General features: G+C 36.7%; 17 non-coding genes across 17 annotated transcripts; all 17 read left to right on the top strand.

Annotated features, from left to right (window-relative positions):
* Nucleotides 1–96: 96 nt before the first annotated feature.
* On the top strand, nucleotides 97–170 carry TRNAT-AGU (transfer RNA threonine (anticodon AGU)). Its single transcript has one exon. It is a non-coding gene; the product is annotated as a tRNA-Thr (tRNA).
* A 2,363-nt stretch (nucleotides 171–2,533) lies between these two features.
* Nucleotides 2,534–2,607, top strand: TRNAT-AGU (transfer RNA threonine (anticodon AGU)). Its single transcript has one exon. It is a non-coding gene; the product is annotated as a tRNA-Thr (tRNA).
* A 1,321-nt stretch (nucleotides 2,608–3,928) lies between these two features.
* TRNAT-AGU (transfer RNA threonine (anticodon AGU)) lies at nucleotides 3,929–4,002 on the top strand. Its single transcript has one exon. It is a non-coding gene; the product is annotated as a tRNA-Thr (tRNA).
* A 1,322-nt stretch (nucleotides 4,003–5,324) lies between these two features.
* Nucleotides 5,325–5,398, top strand: TRNAT-AGU (transfer RNA threonine (anticodon AGU)). Its single transcript has one exon. It is a non-coding gene; the product is annotated as a tRNA-Thr (tRNA).
* A 2,009-nt stretch (nucleotides 5,399–7,407) lies between these two features.
* On the top strand, nucleotides 7,408–7,481 carry TRNAT-AGU (transfer RNA threonine (anticodon AGU)). The gene has a single exon. It is a non-coding gene; the product is annotated as a tRNA-Thr (tRNA).
* Nucleotides 7,482–8,782: 1,301 nt separating this feature from the next.
* TRNAT-AGU (transfer RNA threonine (anticodon AGU)) lies at nucleotides 8,783–8,856 on the top strand. The gene has a single exon. It is a non-coding gene; the product is annotated as a tRNA-Thr (tRNA).
* Nucleotides 8,857–9,490: 634 nt separating this feature from the next.
* TRNAT-AGU (transfer RNA threonine (anticodon AGU)) lies at nucleotides 9,491–9,564 on the top strand. The gene has a single exon. It is a non-coding gene; the product is annotated as a tRNA-Thr (tRNA).
* A 280-nt stretch (nucleotides 9,565–9,844) lies between these two features.
* Nucleotides 9,845–9,918, top strand: TRNAT-AGU (transfer RNA threonine (anticodon AGU)). The gene has a single exon. It is a non-coding gene; the product is annotated as a tRNA-Thr (tRNA).
* A 614-nt stretch (nucleotides 9,919–10,532) lies between these two features.
* On the top strand, nucleotides 10,533–10,606 carry TRNAT-AGU (transfer RNA threonine (anticodon AGU)). The gene has a single exon. It is a non-coding gene; the product is annotated as a tRNA-Thr (tRNA).
* A 1,342-nt stretch (nucleotides 10,607–11,948) lies between these two features.
* On the top strand, nucleotides 11,949–12,022 carry TRNAT-AGU (transfer RNA threonine (anticodon AGU)). The gene has a single exon. It is a non-coding gene; the product is annotated as a tRNA-Thr (tRNA).
* Nucleotides 12,023–12,656: 634 nt separating this feature from the next.
* On the top strand, nucleotides 12,657–12,730 carry TRNAT-AGU (transfer RNA threonine (anticodon AGU)). Its single transcript has one exon. It is a non-coding gene; the product is annotated as a tRNA-Thr (tRNA).
* Nucleotides 12,731–13,010: 280 nt separating this feature from the next.
* Nucleotides 13,011–13,084, top strand: TRNAT-AGU (transfer RNA threonine (anticodon AGU)). The gene has a single exon. It is a non-coding gene; the product is annotated as a tRNA-Thr (tRNA).
* A 2,363-nt stretch (nucleotides 13,085–15,447) lies between these two features.
* Nucleotides 15,448–15,521, top strand: TRNAT-AGU (transfer RNA threonine (anticodon AGU)). Its single transcript has one exon. It is a non-coding gene; the product is annotated as a tRNA-Thr (tRNA).
* Nucleotides 15,522–16,842: 1,321 nt separating this feature from the next.
* TRNAT-AGU (transfer RNA threonine (anticodon AGU)) lies at nucleotides 16,843–16,916 on the top strand. The gene has a single exon. It is a non-coding gene; the product is annotated as a tRNA-Thr (tRNA).
* Nucleotides 16,917–17,196: 280 nt separating this feature from the next.
* TRNAT-AGU (transfer RNA threonine (anticodon AGU)) lies at nucleotides 17,197–17,270 on the top strand. The gene has a single exon. It is a non-coding gene; the product is annotated as a tRNA-Thr (tRNA).
* A 279-nt stretch (nucleotides 17,271–17,549) lies between these two features.
* On the top strand, nucleotides 17,550–17,623 carry TRNAT-AGU (transfer RNA threonine (anticodon AGU)). Its single transcript has one exon. It is a non-coding gene; the product is annotated as a tRNA-Thr (tRNA).
* A 2,010-nt stretch (nucleotides 17,624–19,633) lies between these two features.
* On the top strand, nucleotides 19,634–19,707 carry TRNAT-AGU (transfer RNA threonine (anticodon AGU)). The gene has a single exon. It is a non-coding gene; the product is annotated as a tRNA-Thr (tRNA).
* The last annotated feature ends 2,126 nt before the right edge of the window (nucleotides 19,708–21,833 follow it).

The raw sequence follows: 21,833 nt of genomic DNA, 5'->3' as shown, positions 1-21,833 counted from the left end.
AAAACCTTTAGATTTATTCACTCTGGCTTAATTTGTTACCATTATACGAAGTTTAGAGAAGCAGGCAATTTTCAACTAACACAGTAGTTTTCATGTGGTGCTGTGGCTTAGTTGGTCAAAGCGCCTGTCTAGTAAACAGGAGATCCTGAGTTCAAATCTCAGCAGTGCCTTATTTTCATTCTGTTTTAGGATCTTTGTTTGAAGTTTGCTGTTAAAGCATAGAAAATAAGATGTGCAGAACCTTTAGATTCATTCACTATGGCTTACTTTGTCATCATTATACAAAGTTTAAAGAAGTCGGTAATTTCCAAGTAACACAGCATCTAAAATGTGGTGCTGTGGCTTAGATGGTTAAAACCTTTAGATTTATTCACTCTGGCTTAATTTGTTACTATTATACGAAGTTTAGAGAAGCAGACAATTTTCAAGTAACACAGTAGCTTTCATGTGGTGCTGTGGCTTAGTTGGTCAAAGCGCCTGTCTAGTAAACAGGAGATCCTGAGTTAAAATCTCAGCAGTGCCTTATTTTCATTCCGTTTTATGATCTTTGTGTGCAGGTTGCGGTTAAAGCATAGAAAAGTAAGATGTGCAAAACCTTTAGATTCATTCACTATGGCTTACTTTGTCATCATTATACAAAGTTTAAAGAAGTCGGTAATTTCCAAGTAACACAGCATCTAAAATGTGGTGCTATGGCTTAGATGGTTAAAACCTTTAGATTTATTCACTCTGGCTTATTTTGTTACCATTATACGAAGTTTAGAGAAGCAGGCAATTTTCAAGTAACACAGTAGCTTTCATGTGGTGCTGTGGCTTAGTTGGTTAAAGCGCCTGTCTAGTAAACAGGAGATCCTGAGTTAAAATCTCAGCAGTGCCTTATTTTCATTCCGTTTTATGATCTTTGTGTGCAGGTTGCGGTTAAAGCATAGAAAAGTAAGATGTGCAAAACCTTTAGATTCATTCACTATGGCTTACTTTGTCATCATTATACAAAGTTTAAAGAAGTCGGTAATTTCCAAGTAACACAGCATCTAAAATGTGGTGCTGTGGCTTAGATGGTTAAAACCTTTAGATTTATTCACACTGGCTTATTTTGTTACCATTATACGAAGTTTAGAGAAGCAGGCAATTTTGAAGTAACACAGCAGCTTTCATGTGGTGCTGTGGCTTAGTTGAACAGGAGATCCTGAGTTCAAATCTCAGCAGTGTCTTATTTTCATTCCGTTTTCTGATCTTTGTGTGCAGGTTGCTGTTAATGCATAGAAAAGTAAGATGTGCAAAACCTTTAGATTCATTCACTCTGGCTTACTTTGTCATCATTATACAAAGTCTAAAGAAGTCGGTAATTTCCAAGTAACACAGCATCTAAAATGTGGTGCTATGGCTTAGATGGTTTAAACCTTTAGATTTATTCACTCTGGCTTATTTTGTTACCATTATACGAAGTTTAGAGAAGCAGGCAATTTTCAAGTAACACAGTAGCTTTCATGTGGTGCTGTGGCTTAGTTGGTTAAAGCGCCTGTCTAGTAAACAGGAGATCCTGAGTTAAAATCTCACCAGTGCCTTATTTTCATTCCGTTTTCTGATCTTTGTGTGCAGGTTGCGGTTAAAGCATAGAAAAGTAAGATGTGCAAAACCTTTAGATTCATTCACTATGGCTTATTTTGTCATCATTATACAAAGTTTAAAGAAGTCGGTAATTTCCAAGTAACACAGCATCTAAAATGTGGTGCTATGGCTTAGATGGTTAAAACCTTTAGATTTATTCACTCTGGCTTATTTTGTTACCATTATACGAAGTTTAGAGAAGCAGGCAATTTTCAAGTAACACAGTAGCTTTCATGTGGTGCTGTGGCTTACTTGGTTAAAGCGCCTGTCTAGTAAACAGGAGATCCTGAGTTAAAATCTCAGCAGTGCCTTATTTTCATTCCGTTTTATGATCTTTGTGTGCAGGTTGCGGTTAAAGCATAGAAAAGTAAGATGTGCAAAACCTTTAGATTCATTCACTATGGCTTACTTTGTCATCATTATACAAAGTTTAAAGAAGTCGGTAATTTCCAAGTAACACAGCATCTAAAATGTGGTGCTGTGGCTTAGATGGTTAAAACCTTTAGAATTATTCACACTGGCTTATTTTGTTACCATTATATGAAGTTTAGAGAAGCAGGCAATTTTGAAGTAACACAGCAGCTTTCATGTGGTGCTGTGGCTTAGTTGAACAGGAGATCCTGAGTTCAAATCTCAGCAGTGTCTTATTTTCATTGCGTTTTCTGATCTTTGTGTGCAGGTTGCTGTTAAAGCATAGAAAAGTAAGATGTGCAAAACCTTTAGATTCATTCACTCTGGCTTACTTTGTCATCATTATACAAAGTCTAAAGAAGTCGGTAATTTCCAAGTAACACAGCATCTAAAATGTGGTGCTATGGCTTAGATGGTTAAAACCTTTAGATTTATTCACTCTGGCTTATTTTGTTACCATTATACGAAGTTTAGAGAAGCAGGCAATTTTCAAGTAAATCAGTAGCTTTCATGTGGTGCTGTGGCTTAGTTGGTTAAAGCGCCTGTCTAGTAAACAGGAGGTCCTGAGTTCAAATCTCAGCAGTGTCTTATTTTCATTCCGTTTTATGATCTTTGTGTGCAGGTTGCGGTTAAAGCATAGAAAAGTAAGATGTGCAAAACCTTTAGATTCATTCACTATGGCTTACTTTGTCATCATTATACAGAGTTTAAAGAAGTCGGTAATTTCCAAGTAACACAGCATCTAAAATGTGGTGCTGTGGCTTAGATGGTTAAAACCTTTAGATTTATTCACTCTGGCTTAATTTGTTACCATTATACGAAGTTTAGAGAAGCAGACAATTTTCAAGTAACACGGTAGCTTTCATGTGGTGCTGTGGCTTAGTTGGTCAAAGCGCCTGTCTAGTAAACAGGAGATCCTAAGTTCAAATCTCAGCAGTGCCTTATTTTCATTCCGTTTTATGATCTTTGTGTGCAGGTTGCGGTTAAAGCATAGAAAAGTAAGATGTGCAAAACCTTTAGATTCATTCACTATGGCTTACTTTGTCATCATTATACAAAGTTTAAAGAAGTCGGTAATTTCCAAGTAACACAGCATCTAAAATGTGGTGCTATGGCTTAGATGGTTAAAACCTTTAGATTTATTCACTCTGGCTTATTTTGTTACCATTATACGAAGTTTAGAGAAGCAGGCAATTTTCAAGTAACACCGTAGCTTTCATGTGGTGCTGTGGCTTAGTTGGTTAAAGCGCCTGTCTAGTAAACAGGAGATCCTGAGTTAAAATCTCAGCAGTGCCTTATTTTCATTCCGTTTTATGATCTTTGTGTGCAGGTTGCGGTTAAAGCATAGAAAAGTAAGATGTGCAAAACCTTTAGATTCATTCACTATGGCTTACTTTGTCATCATTATACAAAGTTTAAAGAAGTCGGTAATTTCCAATTACACAGCATCTAAAATGTGGTGCTATGGCTTAGATGGTTAAAACCTTTAGATTTATTCACACTGGCTTATTTTGTTACCATTATACGAAGTTTAGAGAAGCAGGCAATTTTGAAGTAACACAGCAGCTTTCATGTGGTGCTGTGGCTTAGTTGAACAGGAGATCCTGAGTTCAAATCTCAGCAGTGTCTTATTTTCATTCCGTTTTCTGATCTTTGTGTGCAGGTTGCTGTTAATGCATAGAAAAGTAAGATGTGCAAAACCTTTAGATTCATTCACTCTGGCTTACTTTGTCATCATTATACAAAGTCTAAAGAAGTCGGTAATTTCCAAGTAACACAGCATCTAAAATGTGGTGCTATGGCTTAGATGGTTAAAACCTTTAGATTTATTCACTCTGGCTTATTTTGTTACCATTATACGAAGTTTAGAGAAGCAGACAATTTTCAAGTAACACGGTAGCTTTCATGTGGTGCTGTGGCTTAGTTGGTCAAAGCGCCTGTCTAGTAAACAGGAGATCCTGAGTTCAAATCTCAGCAGTGCCTTATTTTCATTCCGTTTTCTGATCTTTGTGTGCAGGTTGCTGTTAAAGCATAGAAAAGTAAGATGTGCAAAATCTTTAGATTCATTCACTCTGGCTTACTTTGTCATCATTATACAAAGTCTAAAGAAGTCGGTAATTTCCAAGTAACACAGCATCTAAAATGTGGTGCTATGGCTTAGATGGTTAAAACCTTTAGATTTATTCACTCTGGCTTATTTTGTTACCATTATACGAAGTTTAGAGAAGCAGGCAATTTTCAAGTAACACAGTAGCTTTCATGTGGTGCTGTTGCTTAGTTGGTTAAAGCGCCTGTCTAGTAAACAGGAGATCCTGAGTTAAAATCTCACCAGTGCCTTATTTTCATTCCGTTTTCTGATCTTTGTGTGCAGGTTGCGGTTAAAGCATAGAAAAGTAAGATGTGCAAAACCTTTAGATTCATTCACTATGGCTTATTTTGTCATCATTATACAAAGTTTAAAGAAGTCGGTAATTTCCAAGTAACACAGCATCTAAAATGTGGTGCTATGGCTTAGATGGTTAAAACCTTTAGATTTATTCACTCTGGCATATTTTGTTACCATTATACGAAGTTTAGAGAAGCAGGCAATTTTCAAGTAACACAGTAGCTTTCATGTGGTGCTGTGGCTTACTTGGTTAAAGCGCCTGTCTAGTAAACAGGAGATCCTGAGTTAAAATCTCAGCAGTGCCTTATTTTCATTCCGTTTTATGATCTTTGTGTGCAGGTTGCGGTTAAAGCATAGAAAAGTAAGATGTGCAAAACCTTTAGATTCATTCACTATGGCTTACTTTGTCATCATTATACAAAGTTTAAAGAAGTCGGTAATTTCCAAGTAACACAGCATCTAAAATGTGGTGCTGTGGCTTAGATGGTTAAAACCTTTAGAATTATTCACACTGGCTTATTTTGTTACCATTATATGAAGTTTAGAGAAGCAGGCAATTTTGAAGTAATACAGCAGCTTTCATGTGGTGCTGTGGCTTAGTTGAACAGTAGATCCTGAGTTCAAATCTCAGCAGTGTCTTATTTTCATTCCGTTTTCTGATCTTTGTGTGCAGGTTGCTGTTAAAGCATAGAAAAGTAAGATGTGCAAAACCTTTAGATTCATTCACTCTGGCTTACTTTGTCATCATTATACAAAGTCTAAAGAAGTCGGTAATTTCCAAGTAACACAGCATCTAAAATGTGGTGCTATGGCTTAGATGGTTAAAACCTTTAGATTTATTCACTCTGGCTTATTTTGTTACCATTATACGAAGTTTAGAGAAGCAGGCAATTTTCAAGTAAATCAGTAGCTTTCATGTGGTGCTGTGGCTTAGTTGGTTAAAGCGCCTGTCTAGTAAACAGGAGGTCCTGAGTTCAAATCTCAGCAGTGTCTTATTTTCATTCCGTTTTATGATCTTTGTGTGCAGGTTGCGGTTAAAGCATAGAAAAGTAAGATGTGCAAAACCTTTAGATTCATTCACTATGGCTTACTTTGTCATCATTATACAGAGTTTAAAGAAGTCGGTAATTTCCAAGTAACACAGCATCTAAAATGTGGTGCTGTGGCTTAGATGGTTAAAACCTTTAGATTTATTCACTCTGGCTTAATTTGTTACCATTATACGAAGTTTAGAGAAGCAGACAATTTTCAAGTAACACGGTAGCTTTCATGTGGTGCTGTGGCTTAGTTGGTCAAAGCGCCTGTCTAGTAAACAGGAGATCCTAAGTTCAAATCTCAGCAGTGCCTTATTTTCATTCCGTTTTATGATCTTTGTGTGCAGGTTGCGGTTAAAGCATAGAAAAGTAAGATGTGCAAAACCTTTAGATTCATTCACTATGGCTTACTTTGTCATCATTATACAAAGTTTAAAGAAGTCGGTAATTTCCAAGTAACACAGCATCTAAAATGTGGTGCTATGGCTTAGATGGTTAAAACCTTTAGATTTATTCACTCTGGCTTATTTTGTTACCATTATACGAAGTTTAGAGAAGCAGGCAATTTTCAAGTAACACAGTAGCTTTCATGTGGTGCTGTGGCTTAGTTGGTTAAAGCGCCTGTCTAGTAAACAGGAGATCCTGAGTTAAAATCTCAGCAGTGCCTTATTTTCATTCCGTTTTATGATCTTTGTGTGCAGGTTGCGGTTAAAGCATAGAAAAGTAAGATGTGCAAAACCTTTAGATTCATTCACTATGGCTTACTTTGTCATCATTATACAAAGTTTAAAGAAGTCGGTAATTTCCAAGTACACAGCATCTAAAATGTGGTGCTGTGGCTTAGATGGTTAAAACCTTTAGATTTATTCACACTGGCTTATTTTGTTACCATTATACGAAGTTTAGAGAAGCAGGCAATTTTGAAGTAACACAGCAGCTTTCATGTGGTGCTGTGGCTTAGTTGAACAGGAGATCCTGAGTTCAAATCTCAGCAGTGTCTTATTTTCATTCCGTTTTCTGATCTTTGTGTGCAGGTTGCTGTTAATGCATAGAAAAGTAAGATGTGCAAAACCTTTAGATTCATTCACTTTGGCTTACTTTGTCATCATTATACAAAGTCTAAAGAAGTCGGTAATTTCCAAGTAACACAGCATCTAAAATGTGGTGCTATGGCTTAGATGGTTAAAACCTTTAGATTTATTCACTCTGGCTTATTTTGTTACCATTATACGAAGTTTAGAGAAGCAGGCAATTTTCAAGTAACACAGTAGCTTTCATGTGGTGCTGTGGCTTACTTGGTTAAAGCGCCTGTCTAGTAAACAGGAGATCCTGAGTTAAAATCTCAGCAGTGCCTTATTTTCATTCCGTTTTATGATCTTTGTGTGCAGGTTGCGGTTAAAGCATAGAAAAGTAAGATGTGCAAAACCTTTAGATTCATTCACTATGGCTTACTTTGTCATCATTATACAAAGTTTAAAGAAGTCGGTAATTTCCAAGTAACACAGCATCTAAAATGTGGTGCTGTGGCTTAGATGGTTAAAACCTTTAGATTTATTCACACTGGCTTATTTTGTTACCATTATACGAAGTTTAGAGAAGCAGGCAATTTTGAAGTAACACAGCAGCTTTCATGTGGTGCTGTGGCTTAGTTGAACAGGAGATCCTGAGTTCAAATCTCAGCAGTGTCTTATTTTCATTCCGTTTTCTGATCTTTGTGTGCAGGTTGCTGTTAAAGCATAGAAAAGTAAGATGTGCAAAACCTTTAGATTCATTCACTCTGGCTTACTTTGTCATCATTATACAAAGTCTAAAGAAGTCGGTAATTTCCAAGTAACACAGCATCTAAAATGTGGTGCTATGGCTTAGATGGTTAAAACCTTTAGATTTATTCACTCTGGCTTATTTTGTTACCATTATACGAAGTTTAGAGAAGCAGGCAATTTTCAAGTAAATCAGTAGCTTTCATGTGGTGCTGTGGCTTAGTTGGTTAAAGCGCCTGTCTAGTAAACAGGAGATCCTGAGTTCAAATCTCAGCAGTGCCTTATTTTCATTCCGTTTTATGATCTTTGTGTGCAGGTTGCGGTTAAAGCATAGAAAAGTAAGATGTGCAAAACCTTTAGATTCATTCACTATGGCTTACTTTGTCATCATTATACAAAGTTTAAAGAAGTCGGTAATTTCCAAGTACACAGCATCTAAAATGTGGTGCTGTGGCTTAGATGGTTAAAACCTTTAGATTTATTCACACTGGCTTATTTTGTTACCATTATACGAAGTTTAGAGAAGCAGGCAATTTTGAAGTAACACAGCAGCTTTCATGTGGTGCTGTGGCTTAGTTGAACAGGAGATCCTGAGTTCAAATCTCAGCAGTGTCTTATTTTCATTCCGTTTTCTGATCTTTGTGTGCAGGTTGCTGTTAATGCATAGAAAAGTAAGATGTGCAAAACCTTTAGATTCATTCACTTTGGCTTACTTTGTCATCATTATACAAAGTCTAAAGAAGTCGGTAATTTCCAAGTAACACAGCATCTAAAATGTGGTGCTATGGCTTAGATGGTTAAAACCTTTAGATTTATTCACTCTGGCTTATTTTGTTACCATTATACGAAGTTTAGAGAAGCAGGCAATTTTCAAGTAACACAGTAGCTTTCATGTGGTGCTGTGGCTTACTTGGTTAAAGCGCCTGTCTAGTAAACAGGAGATCCTGAGTTAAAATCTCAGCAGTGCCTTATTTTCATTCCGTTTTATGATCTTTGTGTGCAGGTTGCGGTTAAAGCATAGAAAAGTAAGATGTGCAAAACCTTTAGATTCATTCACTATGGCTTACTTTGTCATCATTATACAAAGTTTAAAGAAGTCGGTAATTTCCAAGTAACACAGCATCTAAAATGTGGTGCTGTGGCTTAGATGGTTAAAACCTTTAGATTTATTCACACTGGCTTATTTTGTTACCATTATACGAAGTTTAGAGAAGCAGGCAATTTTGAAGTAACACAGCAGCTTTCATGTGGTGCTGTGGCTTAGTTGAACAGGAGATCCTGAGTTCAAATCTCAGCAGTGTCTTATTTTCATTCCGTTTTCTGATCTTTGTGTGCAGGTTGCTGTTAAAGCATAGAAAAGTAAGATGTGCAAAACCTTTAGATTCATTCACTCTGGCTTACTTTGTCATCATTATACAAAGTCTAAAGAAGTCGGTAATTTCCAAGTAACACAGCATCTAAAATGTGGTGCTATGGCTTAGATGGTTAAAACCTTTAGATTTATTCACTCTGGCTTATTTTGTTACCATTATACGAAGTTTAGAGAAGCAGGCAATTTTCAAGTAAATCAGTAGCTTTCATGTGGTGCTGTGGCTTAGTTGGTTAAAGCGCCTGTCTAGTAAACAGGAGATCCTGAGTTCAAATCTCAGCAGTGCCTTATTTTCATTCCGTTTTCTGATCTTTGTGTGCAGGTTGCTGTTAAAGCATAGAAAAGTAAGATGTGCAAAATCTTTAGATTTATTCACTCTGGCTTACTTTGTCATCATTATACAGAGTTTAAAGAAGTCGGTAATTTCCAAGTAACACAGCATCTAAAATGTGGTGCTGTGGCTTAGATGGTTAAAACCTTTAGATTTATTCACTCTGGCTTAATTTTTTACCATTATACGAAGTTTAGAGAAGCAGACAATTTTCAAGTAACACAGTAGCTTTCATGTGGTGCTGTGGCTTAGTTGGTTAAAGCGCCTGTCTAGTATACAGGAGATCCTGAGTTAAAATCTCAGCAGTGCCTTATTTTCATTCTTTTTTATGATCTTTGTGTGCAGGTTGCGGTTAAAGCATAGAAAAGTAAGATGTGCAAAATCTTTAGATTCATTCACTCTGGCTTACTTTGTCATCATTATACAAAGTTTAAAGAAGTCGGTAATTTCCAAGTAACACAGCATCTAAAATGTGGTGCTGTGGCTTAGATGGTTAAAACCTTTAGATTTATTCACTCTGGCTTAATTTGTTACCATTATACGAAGTTTAGAGAAGCAGACAATTTTCAAGTAACACGGTAGCTTTCATGTGGTGCTGTGGCTTAGTTGGTCAAAGCGCCTGTCTAGTAAACAGGAGATCCTGAGTTCAAATCTCAGCAGTGCCTTATTTTCATTCCGTTTTCTGATCTTTGTGTGCAGGTTGCTGTTAAAGCATAGAAAAGTAAGATGTGCAAAATCTTTAGATTCATTCACTCTGGCTTACTTTGTCATCAGTATACAAAGTTTAAAGAAGTTGGTAATTTCCAAGTAACACAGCATCTAAAATGTGGTGCTGTGGCTTAGATGGTTAAAACCTTTAGATTTATTCACTCTGGCTTAATTTGTTACCATTATACGAAGTTTAGAGAAGCAGGCAATTTTCAACTAACACAGTAGCTTTCATGTGGTGCTGTGGCTTAGTTGGTCAAAGCGCCTGTCTAGTAAACAGGAGATCCTGAGTTCAAATCTCAGCAGTGCCTTATTTTCATTCTGTTTTAGGATCTTTGTTTGAAGTTTGCTGTTAAAGCATAGAAAAGTAAGATGTGCAAAACCTTTAGATTCATTCACTATGGCTTACTTTGTCATCATTATACAAAGTTTAAAGAAGTCGGTAATTTCCAAGTAACACAGCATCTAAAATGTGGTGCTGTGGCTTAGATGGTTAAAACCTTTAGAATTATTCACACTGGCTTATTTTGTTACCATTATATGAAGTTTAGAGAAGCAGGCAATTTTGAAGTAACACAGCAGCTTTCATGTGGTGCTGTGGCTTAGTTGAACAGGAGATCCTGAGTTCAAATCTCAGCAGTGTCTTATTTTCATTCCGTTTTCTGATCTTTGTGTGCAGGTTGCTGTTAAAGCATAGAAAAGTAAGATGTGCAAAACCTTTAGATTCATTCACTCTGGCTTACTTTGTCATCATTATACAAAGTCTAAAGAAGTCGGTAATTTCCAAGTAACACAGCATCTAAAATGTGGTGCTATGGCTAAGATGGTTAAAACCTTTAGATTTATTCACTCTGGCTTATTTTGTTACCATTATACGAAGTTTAGAGAAGCAGGCAATTTTCAAGTAAATCAGTAGCTTTCATGTGGTGCTGTGGCTTAGTTGGTTAAAGCGCCTGTCTAGTAAACAGGAGGTCCTGAGTTCAAATCTCAGCAGTGTCTTATTTTCATTCCGTTTTATGATCTTTGTGTGCAGGTTGCGGTTAAAGCATAGAAAAGTAAGATGTGCAAAACCTTTAGATTCATTCACTATGGCTTACTTTGTCATCATTATACAGAGTTTAAAGAAGTCGGTAATTTCCAAGTAACACAGCATCTAAAATGTGGTGCTGTGGCTTAGATGGTTAAAACCTTTAGATTTATTCACTCTGGCTTAATTTGTTACCATTATACGAAGTTTAGAGAAGCAGACAATTTTCAAGTAACACGGTAGCTTTCATGTGGTGCTGTGGCTTAGTTGGTCAAAGCGCCTGTCTAGTAAACAGGAGATCCTAAGTTCAAATCTCAGCAGTGCCTTATTTTCATTCCGTTTTATGATCTTTGTGTGCAGGTTGCGGTTAAAGCATAGAAAAGTAAGATGTGCAAAACCTTTAGATTCATTCACTCTGGCTTACTTTGTCATCATTATACAAAGTCTAAAGAAGTCGGTAATTTCCAAGTAACACAGCATCTAAAATGTGGTGCTATGGCTTAGATGGTTAAAACCTTTAGATTTATTCACTCTGGCTTATTTTGTTACCATTATACGAAGTTTAGAGAAGCAGGCAATTTTCAAGTAACACAGTAGCTTTCATGTGGTGCTGTGGCTTAGTTGGTTAAAGCGCCTGTCTAGTAAACAGGAGATCCTGAGTTAAAATCTCACCAGTGCCTTATTTTCATTCCGTTTTCTGATCTTTGTGTGCAGGTTGCGGTTAAAGCATAGAAAAGTAAGATGTGCAAAACCTTTAGATTCATTCACTATGGCTTATTTTGTCATCATTATACAAAGTTTAAAGAAGTCGGTAATTTCCAAGTAACACAGCATCTAAAATGTGGTGCTATGGCTTAGATGGTTAAAACCTTTAGATTTATTCACTCTGGCTTATTTTGTTACCATTATACGAAGTTTAGAGAAGCAGGCAATTTTCAAGTAACACAGTAGCTTTCATGTGGTGCTGTGGCTTACTTGGTTAAAGCGCCTGTCTAGTAAACAGGAGATCCTGAGTTAAAATCTCAGCAGTGCCTTATTTTCATTCCGTTTTATGATCTTTGTGTGCAGGTTGCGGTTAAAGCATAGAAAAGTAAGATGTGCAAAACCTTTAGATTCATTCACTATGGCTTACTTTGTCATCATTATACAAAGTTTAAAGAAGTCGGTAATTTCCAAGTAACACAGCATCTAAAATGTGGTGCTGTGGCTTAGATGGTTAAAACCTTTAGATTTATTCACTCTGGCTTAATTTGTTACCATTATACGAAGTTTAGAGAAGCAGACAATTTTCAAGTAACATGGTTGCTTTCATGTGGTGCTGTGGCTTAGTTGGTCAAAGCGCCTGTCTAGTAAACAGGAGATCCTGAGTTCAAATCTCAGCAGTGCCTTATTTTCATTCCGTTTTATGATCTTTGTGTGCAGGTTGCGGTTAAAGCATAGAAAAGTAAGATGTGCAAAACCTTTAGATTCATTCACTATGGCTTACTTTGTCATCATTATACAAAGTTTAAAGAAGTCTGTAATTTCCAAGTAACACAGCATCTAAAATGTGGTGCTATATCTTAGATGGTTAAAACCTTTAGATTTATTCACTCTGGCTTATTTTGTTACCATTATACGAAGTTTAGAGAAGCAGGCAATTTTCAAGTAACACAGTAGCTTTCATGTGGTGCTGTGGCTTAGTTGGTTAAAGCGCCTGTCTAGTATACAGGAGATCCTGAGTTAAAATCTCAGCAGTGCCTTATTTTCATTCTTTTTTATGATCTTTGTGTGCAGGTTGCGGTTAAAGCATAGAAAAGTAAGATGTGCAAAATCTTTAGATTCATTCACTCTGGCTTACTTTGTCATCATTATACAGAGTTTAAAGAAGTCGGTAATTTCCAAGTAACACAGCATCTAAAATGTGGTGCTGTGGCTTAGATGGTTAAAACCTTTAGATTTATTCACTCTGGCTTAATTTGTTACCATTATACGAAGTTTAGAGAAGCAGACAATTTTCAAGTAACACGGTAGCTTTCATGTGGTGCTGTGGCTTAGTTGGTCAAAGCGCCTGTCTAGTAAACAGGAGATCCTGAGTTCAAATCTCAGCAGTGCCTTATTTTCATTCCGTTTTCTGATCTTTGTGTGCAGGTTGCTGTTAAAGCATAGAAAAGTAAGATGTGCAAAATCTTTAGATTCATTCACTCTGGCTTACTTTGTCATCAGTATACAAAGTTTAAAGAAGTTGGTAATTTCCAAGTAACACAGCATCTAAAATGTGGTGCTGTGGCTTAGATGGTTAAAACCTTTAGATTTATTCACTCTGGCTTAATTTGTTACCATTATACGAAGTTTAGAGAAGCAGGCAATTTTCAACTAACACAGTAGTTTTCATGTGGTGCTGTGGCTTAGTTGGTCAAAGCGCCTGTCTAGTAAACAGGAGATCCTGAGTTCAAATCTCAGCAGTGCCTTATTTTCATTCTGTTTTAGGATCTTTGTTTGAAGTTTGCTGTTAAAGCATAGAAAATAAGATGTGCAGAACCTTTAGATTCATTCACTATGGCTTACTTTGTCATCATTATACAAAGTTTAAAGAAGTCGGTAATTTCCAAGTAACACAGCATCTAAAATGTGGTGCTGTGGCTTAGATGGTTAAAACCTTTAGATTTATTCACTCTGGCTTAATTTGTTACTATTATACGAAGTTTAGAGAAGCAGACAATTTTCAAGTAACACAGTAGCTTTCATGTGGTGCTGTGGCTTAGTTGGTCAAAGCGCCTGTCTAGTAAACAGGAGATCCTGAGTTAAAATCTCAGCAGTGCCTTATTTTCATTCCGTTTTATGATCTTTGTGTGCAGGTTGCGGTTAAAGCATAGAAAAGTAAGATGTGCAAAACCTTTAGATTCATTCACTATGGCTTACTTTGTCATCATTATACAAAGTTTAAAGAAGTCGGTAATTTCCAAGTAACACAGCATCTAAAATGTGGTGCTATGGCTTAGATGGTTAAAACCTTTAGATTTATTCACTCTGGCTTATTTTGTTACCATTATACGAAGTTTAGAGAAGCAGGCAATTTTCAAGTAACACAGTAGCTTTCATGTGGTGCTGTGGCTTAGTTGGTTAAAGCGCCTGTCTAGTAAACAGGAGATCCTGAGTTAAAATCTCAGCAGTGCCTTATTTTCATTCCGTTTTATGATCTTTGTGTGCAGGTTGCGGTTAAAGCATAGAAAAGTAAGATGTGCAAAACCTTTAGATTCATTCACTATGGCTTACTTTGTCATCATTATACAAAGTTTAAAGAAGTCGGTAATTTCCAAGTAACACAGCATCTAAAATGTGGTGCTGTGGCTTAGATGGTTAAAACCTTTAGATTTATTCACACTGGCTTATTTTGTTACCATTATACGAAGTTTAGAGAAGCAGGCAATTTTGAAGTAACACAGCAGCTTTCATGTGGTGCTGTGGCTTAGTTGAACAGGAGATCCTGAGTTCAAATCTCAGCAGTGTCTTATTTTCATTCCGTTTTCTGATCTTTGTGTGCAGGTTGCTGTTAATGCATAGAAAAGTAAGATGTGCAAAACCTTTAGATTCATTCACTCTGGCTTACTTTGTCATCATTATACAAAGTCTAAAGAAGTCGGTAATTTCCAAGTAACACAGCATCTAAAATGTGGTGCTATGGCTTAGATGGTTTAAACCTTTAGATTTATTCACTCTGGCTTATTTTGTTACCATTATACGAAGTTTAGAGAAGCAGGCAATTTTCAAGTAACACAGTAGCTTTCATGTGGTGCTGTGGCTTAGTTGGTTAAAGCGCCTGTCTAGTAAACAGGAGATCCTGAGTTAAAATCTCACCAGTGCCTTATTTTCATTCCGTTTTCTGATCTTTGTGTGCAGGTTGCGGTTAAAGCATAGAAAAGTAAGATGTGCAAAACCTTTAGATTCATTCACTATGGCTTATTTTGTCATCATTATACAAAGTTTAAAGAAGTCGGTAATTTCCAAGTAACACAGCATCTAAAATGTGGTGCTATGGCTTAGATGGTTAAAACCTTTAGATTTATTCACTCTGGCTTATTTTGTTACCATTATACGAAGTTTAGAGAAGCAGGCAATTTTCAAGTAACACAGTAGCTTTCATGTGGTGCTGTGGCTTACTTGGTTAAAGCGCCTGTCTAGTAAACAGGAGATCCTGAGTTAAAATCTCAGCAGTGCCTTATTTTCATTCCGTTTTATGATCTTTGTGTGCAGGTTGCGGTTAAAGCATAGAAAAGTAAGATGTGCAAAACCTTTAGATTCATTCACTATGGCTTACTTTGTCATCATTATACAAAGTTTAAAGAAGTCGGTAATTTCCAAGTAACACAGCATCTAAAATGTGGTGCTGTGGCTTAGATGGTTAAAACCTTTAGAATTATTCACACTGGCTTATTTTGTTACCATTATATGAAGTTTAGAGAAGCAGGCAATTTTGAAGTAACACAGCAGCTTTCATGTGGTGCTGTGGCTTAGTTGAACAGGAGATCCTGAGTTCAAATCTCAGCAGTGTCTTATTTTCATTGCGTTTTCTGATCTTTGTGTGCAGGTTGCTGTTAAAGCATAGAAAAGTAAGATGTGCAAAACCTTTAGATTCATTCACTCTGGCTTACTTTGTCATCATTATACAAAGTCTAAAGAAGTCGGTAATTTCCAAGTAACACAGCATCTAAAATGTGGTGCTATGGCTTAGATGGTTAAAACCTTTAGATTTATTCACTCTGGCTTATTTTGTTACCATTATACGAAGTTTAGAGAAGCAGGCAATTTTCAAGTAAATCAGTAGCTTTCATGTGGTGCTGTGGCTTAGTTGGTTAAAGCGCCTGTCTAGTAAACAGGAGGTCCTGAGTTCAAATCTCAGCAGTGTCTTATTTTCATTCCGTTTTATGATCTTTGTGTGCAGGTTGCGGTTAAAGCATAGAAAAGTAAGATGTGCAAAACCTTTAGATTCATTCACTATGGCTTACTTTGTCATCATTATACAGAGTTTAAAGAAGTCGGTAATTTCCAAGTAACACAGCATCTAAAATGTGGTGCTGTGGCTTAGATGGTTAAAACCTTTAGATTTATTCACTCTGGCTTAATTTGTTACCATTATACGAAGTTTAGAGAAGCAGACAATTTTCAAGTAACACGGTAGCTTTCATGTGGTGCTGTGGCTTAGTTGGTCAAAGCGCCTGTCTAGTAAACAGGAGATCCTAAGTTCAAATCTCAGCAGTGCCTTATTTTCATTCCGTTTTATGATCTTTGTGTGCAGGTTGCGGTTAAAGCATAGAAAAGTAAGATGTGCAAAACCTTTAGATTCATTCACTATGGCTTACTTTGTCATCATTATACAAAGTTTAAAGAAGTCGGTAATTTCCAAGTAACACAGCATCTAAAATGTGGTGCTATGGCTTAGATGGTTAAAACCTTTAGATTTATTCACTCTGGCTTATTTTGTTACCATTATACGAAGTTTAGAGAAGCAGGCAATTTTCAAGTAACACCGTAGCTTTCATGTGGTGCTGTGGCTTAGTTGGTTAAAGCGCCTGTCTAGTAAACAGGAGATCCTGAGTTAAAATCTCAGCAGTGCCTTATTTTCATTCCGTTTTATGATCTTTGTGTGCAGGTTGCGGTTAAAGCATAGAAAAGTAAGATGTGCAAAACCTTTAGATTCATTCACTATGGCTTACTTTGTCATCATTATACAAAGTTTAAAGAAGTCGGTAATTTCCAATTACACAGCATCTAAAATGTGGTGCTATGGCTTAGATGGTTAAAACCTTTAGATTTATTCACACTGGCTTATTTTGTTACCATTATACGAAGTTTAGAGAAGCAGGCAATTTTGAAGTAACACAGCAGCTTTCATGTGGTGCTGTGGCTTAGTTGAACAGGAGATCCTGAGTTCAAATCTCAGCAGTGTCTTATTTTCATTCCGTTTTCTGATCTTTGTGTGCAGGTTGCTGTTAATGCATAGAAAAGTAAGATGTGCAAAACCTTTAGATTCATTCACTCTGGCTTACTTTGTCATCATTATACAAAGTCTAAAGAAGTCGGTAATTTCCAAGTAACACAGCATCTAAAATGTGGTGCTATGGCTTAGATGGTTAAAACCTTTAGATTTATTCACTCTGGCTTATTTTGTTACCATTATACGAAGTTTAGAGAAGCAGACAATTTTCAAGTAACACGGTAGCTTTCATGTGGTGCTGTGGCTTAGTTGGTCAAAGCGCCTGTCTAGTAAACAGGAGATCCTGAGTTCAAATCTCAGCAGTGCCTTATTTTCATTCCGTTTTCTGATCTTTGTGTGCAGGTTGCTGTTAAAGCATAGAAAAGTAAGATGTGCAAAATCTTTAGATTCATTCACTCTGGCTTACTTTGTCATCAGTATACAAAGTTTAAAGAAGTCGGTAATTTCCAAGTAACACAGCATCTAAAATGTGGTGCTGTGGCTTAGATGGTTAAAACCTTTAGATTTATTCACTCTGGCTTAATTTGTTACCATTATACGAAGTTTAGAGAAGCAGGCAATTTTCAACTAACACAGTAGTTTTCATGTGGTGCTGTGGCTTAGTTGGTCAAAGCGCCTGTCTAGTAAACAGGAGATCCTGAGTTCAAATCTCAGCAGTGCCTTATTTTCATTCTGTTTTAGGATCTTTGTTTGAAGTTTGCTGTTAAAGCATAGAAAATAAGATGTGCAGAACCTTTAGATTCATTCACTATGGCTTACTTTGTCATCATTATACAAAGTTTAAAGAAGTCGGTAATTTCCAAGTAACACAGCATCTAAAATGTGGTGCTGTGGCTTAGATGGTTAAAACCTTTAGATTTATTCACTCTGGCTTAATTTGTTACTATTATACGAAGTTTAGAGAAGCAGACAATTTTCAAGTAACACAGTAGCTTTCATGTGGTGCTGTGGCTTAGTTGGTCAAAGCGCCTGTCTAGTAAACAGGAGATCCTGAGTTCAAATCTCAGCAGTGCCTTATTTTCATTCCGTTTTATGATCTTTGTGTGCAGGTTGCGGTTAAAGCATAGAAAAGTAAGATGTGCAAAACCTTTAGATTCATTCACTATGGCTTACTTTGTCATCATTATACAAAGTTTAAAGAAGTCGGTAATTTCCAAGTAACACAGCATCTAAAATGTGGTGCTATGGCTTAGATGGTTAAAACCTTTAGATTTATTCACTCTGGCTTATTTTGTTACCATTATACGAAGTTTAGAGAAGCAGGCAATTTTCAAGTAACACAGTAGCTTTCATGTGGTGCTGTGGCTTAGTTGGTTAAAGCGCCTGTCTAGTAAACAGGAGATCCTGAGTTAAAATCTCAGCAGTGCCTTATTTTCATTCCGTTTTATGATCTTTGTGTGCAGGTTGCGGTTAAAGCATAGAAAAGTAAGATGTGCAAAACCTTTAGATTCATTCACTATGGCTTACTTTGTCATCATTATACAAAGTTTAAAGAAGTCGGTAATTTCCAAGTAACACAGCATCTAAAATGTGGTGCTGTGGCTTAGATGGTTAAAACCTTTAGATTTATTCACACTGGCTTATTTTGTTACCATTATACGAAGTTTAGAGAAGCAGGCAATTTTGAAGTAACACAGCAGCTTTCATGTGGTGCTGTGGCTTAGTTGAACAGGAGATCCTGAGTTCAAATCTCAGCAGTGTCTTATTTTCATTCCGTTTTCTGATCTTTGTGTGCAGGTTGCTGTTAATGCATAGAAAAGTAAGATGTGCAAAACCTTTAGATTCATTCACTCTGGCTTACTTTGTCATCATTATACAAAGTCTAAAGAAGTCGGTAATTTCCAAGTAACACAGCATCTAAAATGTGGTGCTATGGCTTAGATGGTTAAAACCTTTAGATTTATTCACTCTGGCTTATTTTGTTACCATTATACGAAGTTTAGAGAAGCAGGCAATTTTCAAGTAACACAGTAGCTTTCATGTGGTGCTGTGGCTTAGTTGGTTAAAGCGCCTGTCTAGTAAACAGGAGATCCTGAGTTAAAATCTCACCAGTGCCTTATTTTCATTCCGTTTTCTGATCTTTGTGTGCAGGTTGCGGTTAAAGCATAGAAAAGTAAGATGTGCAAAACCTTTAGATTCATTCACTATGGCTTATTTTGTCATCATTATACAAAGTTTAAAGAAGTCGGTAATTTCCAAGTAACACAGCATCTAAAATGTGGTGCTATGGCTTAGATGGTTAAAACCTTTAGATTTATTCACTCTGGCTTATTTTGTTACCATTATACGAAGTTTAGAGAAGCAGGCAATTTTCAAGTAACACAGTAGCTTTCATGTGGTGCTGTGGCTTACTTGGTTAAAGCGCCTGTCTAGTAAACAGGAGATCCTGAGTTAAAATCTCAGCAGTGCCTTATTTTCATTCCGTTTTATGATCTTTGTGTGCAGGTTGCGGTTAAAGCATAGAAAAGTAAGATGTGCAAAACCTTTAGATTCATTCACTATGGCTTACTTTGTCATCATTATACAAAGTTTAAAGAAGTCGGTAATTTCCAAGTAACACAGCATCTAAAATGTGGTGCTGTGGCTTAGATGGTTAAAACCTTTAGAATTATTCACACTGGCTTATTTTGTTACCATTATATGAAGTTTAGAGAAGCAGGCAATTTTGAAGTAACACAGCAGCTTTCATGTGGTGCTGTGGCTTAGTTGAACAGGAGATCCTGAGTTCAAATCTCAGCAGTGTCTTATTTTCATTCCGTTTTCTGATCTTTGTGTGCAGGTTGCTGTTAAAGCATAGAAAAGTAAGATGTGCAAAACCTTTAGATTCATTCACTCTGGCTTACTTTGTCATCATTATACAAAGTCTAAAGAAGTCGGTAATTTCCAAGTAACACAGCATCTAAAATGTGGTGCTATGGCTTAGATGGTTAAAACCTTTAGATTTATTCACTCTGGCTTATTTTGTTACCATTATACGAAGTTTAGAGAAGCAGGCAATTTTCAAGTAAATCAGTAGCTTTCATGTGGTGCTGTGGCTTAGTTGGTTAAAGCGCCTGTCTAGTAAACAGGAGGTCCTGAGTTCAAATCTCAGCAGTGTCTTATTTTCATTCCGTTTTATGATCTTTGTGTGCAGGTTGCGGTTAAAGCATAGAAAAGTAAGATGTGCAAAACCTTTAGATTCATTCACTATGGCTTACTTTGTCATCATTATACAGAGTTTAAAGAAGTCGGTAATTTCCAAGTAACACAGCATCTAAAATGTGGTGCTGTGGCTTAGATGGTTAAAACCTTTAGATTTATTCACTCTGGCTTAATTTGTTACCATTATACGAAGTTTAGAGAAGCAGACAATTTTCAAGTAACACGGTAGCTTTCATGTGGTGCTGTGGCTTAGTTGGTCAAAGCGCCTGTCTAGTAAACAGGAGATCCTAAGTTCAAATCTCAGCAGTGCCTTATTTTCATTCCGTTTTATGATCTTTGTGTGCAGGTTGCGGTTAAAGCATAGAAAAGTAAGATGTGCAAAACCTTTAGATTCATTCACTATGGCTTACTTTGTCATCATTATACAAAGTTTAAAGAAGTCGGTAATTTCCAAGTAACACAGCATCTAAAATGTGGTGCTATGGCTTAGATGGTTAAAACCTTTAGATTTATTCACTCTGGCTTATTTTGTTACCATTATACGAAGTTTAGAGAAGCAGGCAATTTTCAAGTAACACAGTAGCTTTCATGTGGTGCTGTGGCTTAGTTGGTTAAAGCGCCTGTCTAGTAAACAGGAGATCCTGAGTTAAAATCTCAGCAGTGCCTTATTTTCATTCCGTTTTATGATCTTTGTGTGCAGGTTGCGGTTAAAGCATAGAAAAGTAAGATGTGCAAAACCTTTAGATTCATTCACTATGGCTTACTTTGTCATCATTATACAAAGTTTAAAGAAGTCGGTAATTTCCAAGTACACAGCATCTAAAATGTGGTGCTGTGGCTTAGATGGTTAAAACCTTTAGATTTATTCACACTGGCTTATTTTGTTACCATTATACGAAGTTTAGAGAAGCAGGCAATTTTGAAGTAACACAGCAGCTTTCATGTGGTGCTGTGGCTTAGTTGAACAGGAGATCCTGAGTTCAAATCTCAGCAGTGTCTTATTTTCATTCCGTTTTCTGATCTTTGTGTGCAGGTTGCTGTTAATGCATAGAAAAGTAAGATGTGCAAAACCTTTAGATTCATTCACTTTGGCTTACTTTGTCATCATTATACAAAGTCTAAAGAAGTCGGTAATTTCCAAGTAACACAGCATCTAAAATGTGGTGCTATGGCTTAGATGGTTAAAACCTTTAGATTTATTCACTCTGGCTTATTTTGTTACCATTATACGAAGTTTAGAGAAGCAGGCAATTTTCAAGTAACACAGTAGCTTTCATGTGGTGCTGTGGCTTACTTGGTTAAAGCGCCTGTCTAGTAAACAGGAGATCCTGAGTTAAAATCTCAGCAGTGCCTTATTTTCATTCCGTTTTATGATCTTTGTGTGCAGGTTGCGGTTAAAGCATAGAAAAGTAAGATGTGCAAAACCTTTAGATTCATTCACTATGGCTTACTTTGTCATCATTATACAAAGTTTAAAGAAGTCGGTAATTTCCAAGTAACACAGCATCTAAAATGTGGTGCTGTGGCTTAGATGGTTAAAACCTTTAGATTTATTCACACTGGCTTATTTTGTTACCATTATACGAAGTTTAGAGAAGCAGGCAATTTTGAAGTAACACAGCAGCTTTCATGTGGTGCTGTGGCTTAGTTGAACAGGAGATCCTGAGTTCAAATCTCAGCAGTGTCTTATTTTCATTCCGTTTTCTGATCTTTGTGTGCAGGTTGCTGTTAAAGCATAGAAAAGTAAGATGTGCAAAACCTTTAGATTCATTCACTCTGGCTTACTTTGTCATCATTATACAAAGTCTAAAGAAGTCGGTAATTTCCAAGTAACACAGCATCTAAAATGTGGTGCTATGGCTTAGATGGTTAAAACCTTTAGATTTATTCACTCTGGCTTATTTTGTTACCATTATACGAAGTTTAGAGAAGCAGGCAATTTTCAAGTAAATCAGTAGCTTTCATGTGGTGCTGTGGCTTAGTTGGTTAAAGCGCCTATCTAGTAAACAGGAGATCCTGAGTTCAAATCTCAGCAGTGCCTTATTTTCATTCCGTTTTCTGATCTTTGTGTGCAGGTTGCTGTT

The sequence above is a fragment of the Crinia signifera genome, chromosome 11 (assembly GCF_055691185.1).
Source record: "Crinia signifera chromosome 11, ASM5569118v1, whole genome shotgun sequence".
In the NCBI taxonomy this organism is placed as follows: domain Eukaryota; kingdom Metazoa; phylum Chordata; class Amphibia; order Anura; family Myobatrachidae; genus Crinia; species Crinia signifera.
This window is presented reverse-complemented; position numbering and strand designations above follow the sequence as displayed.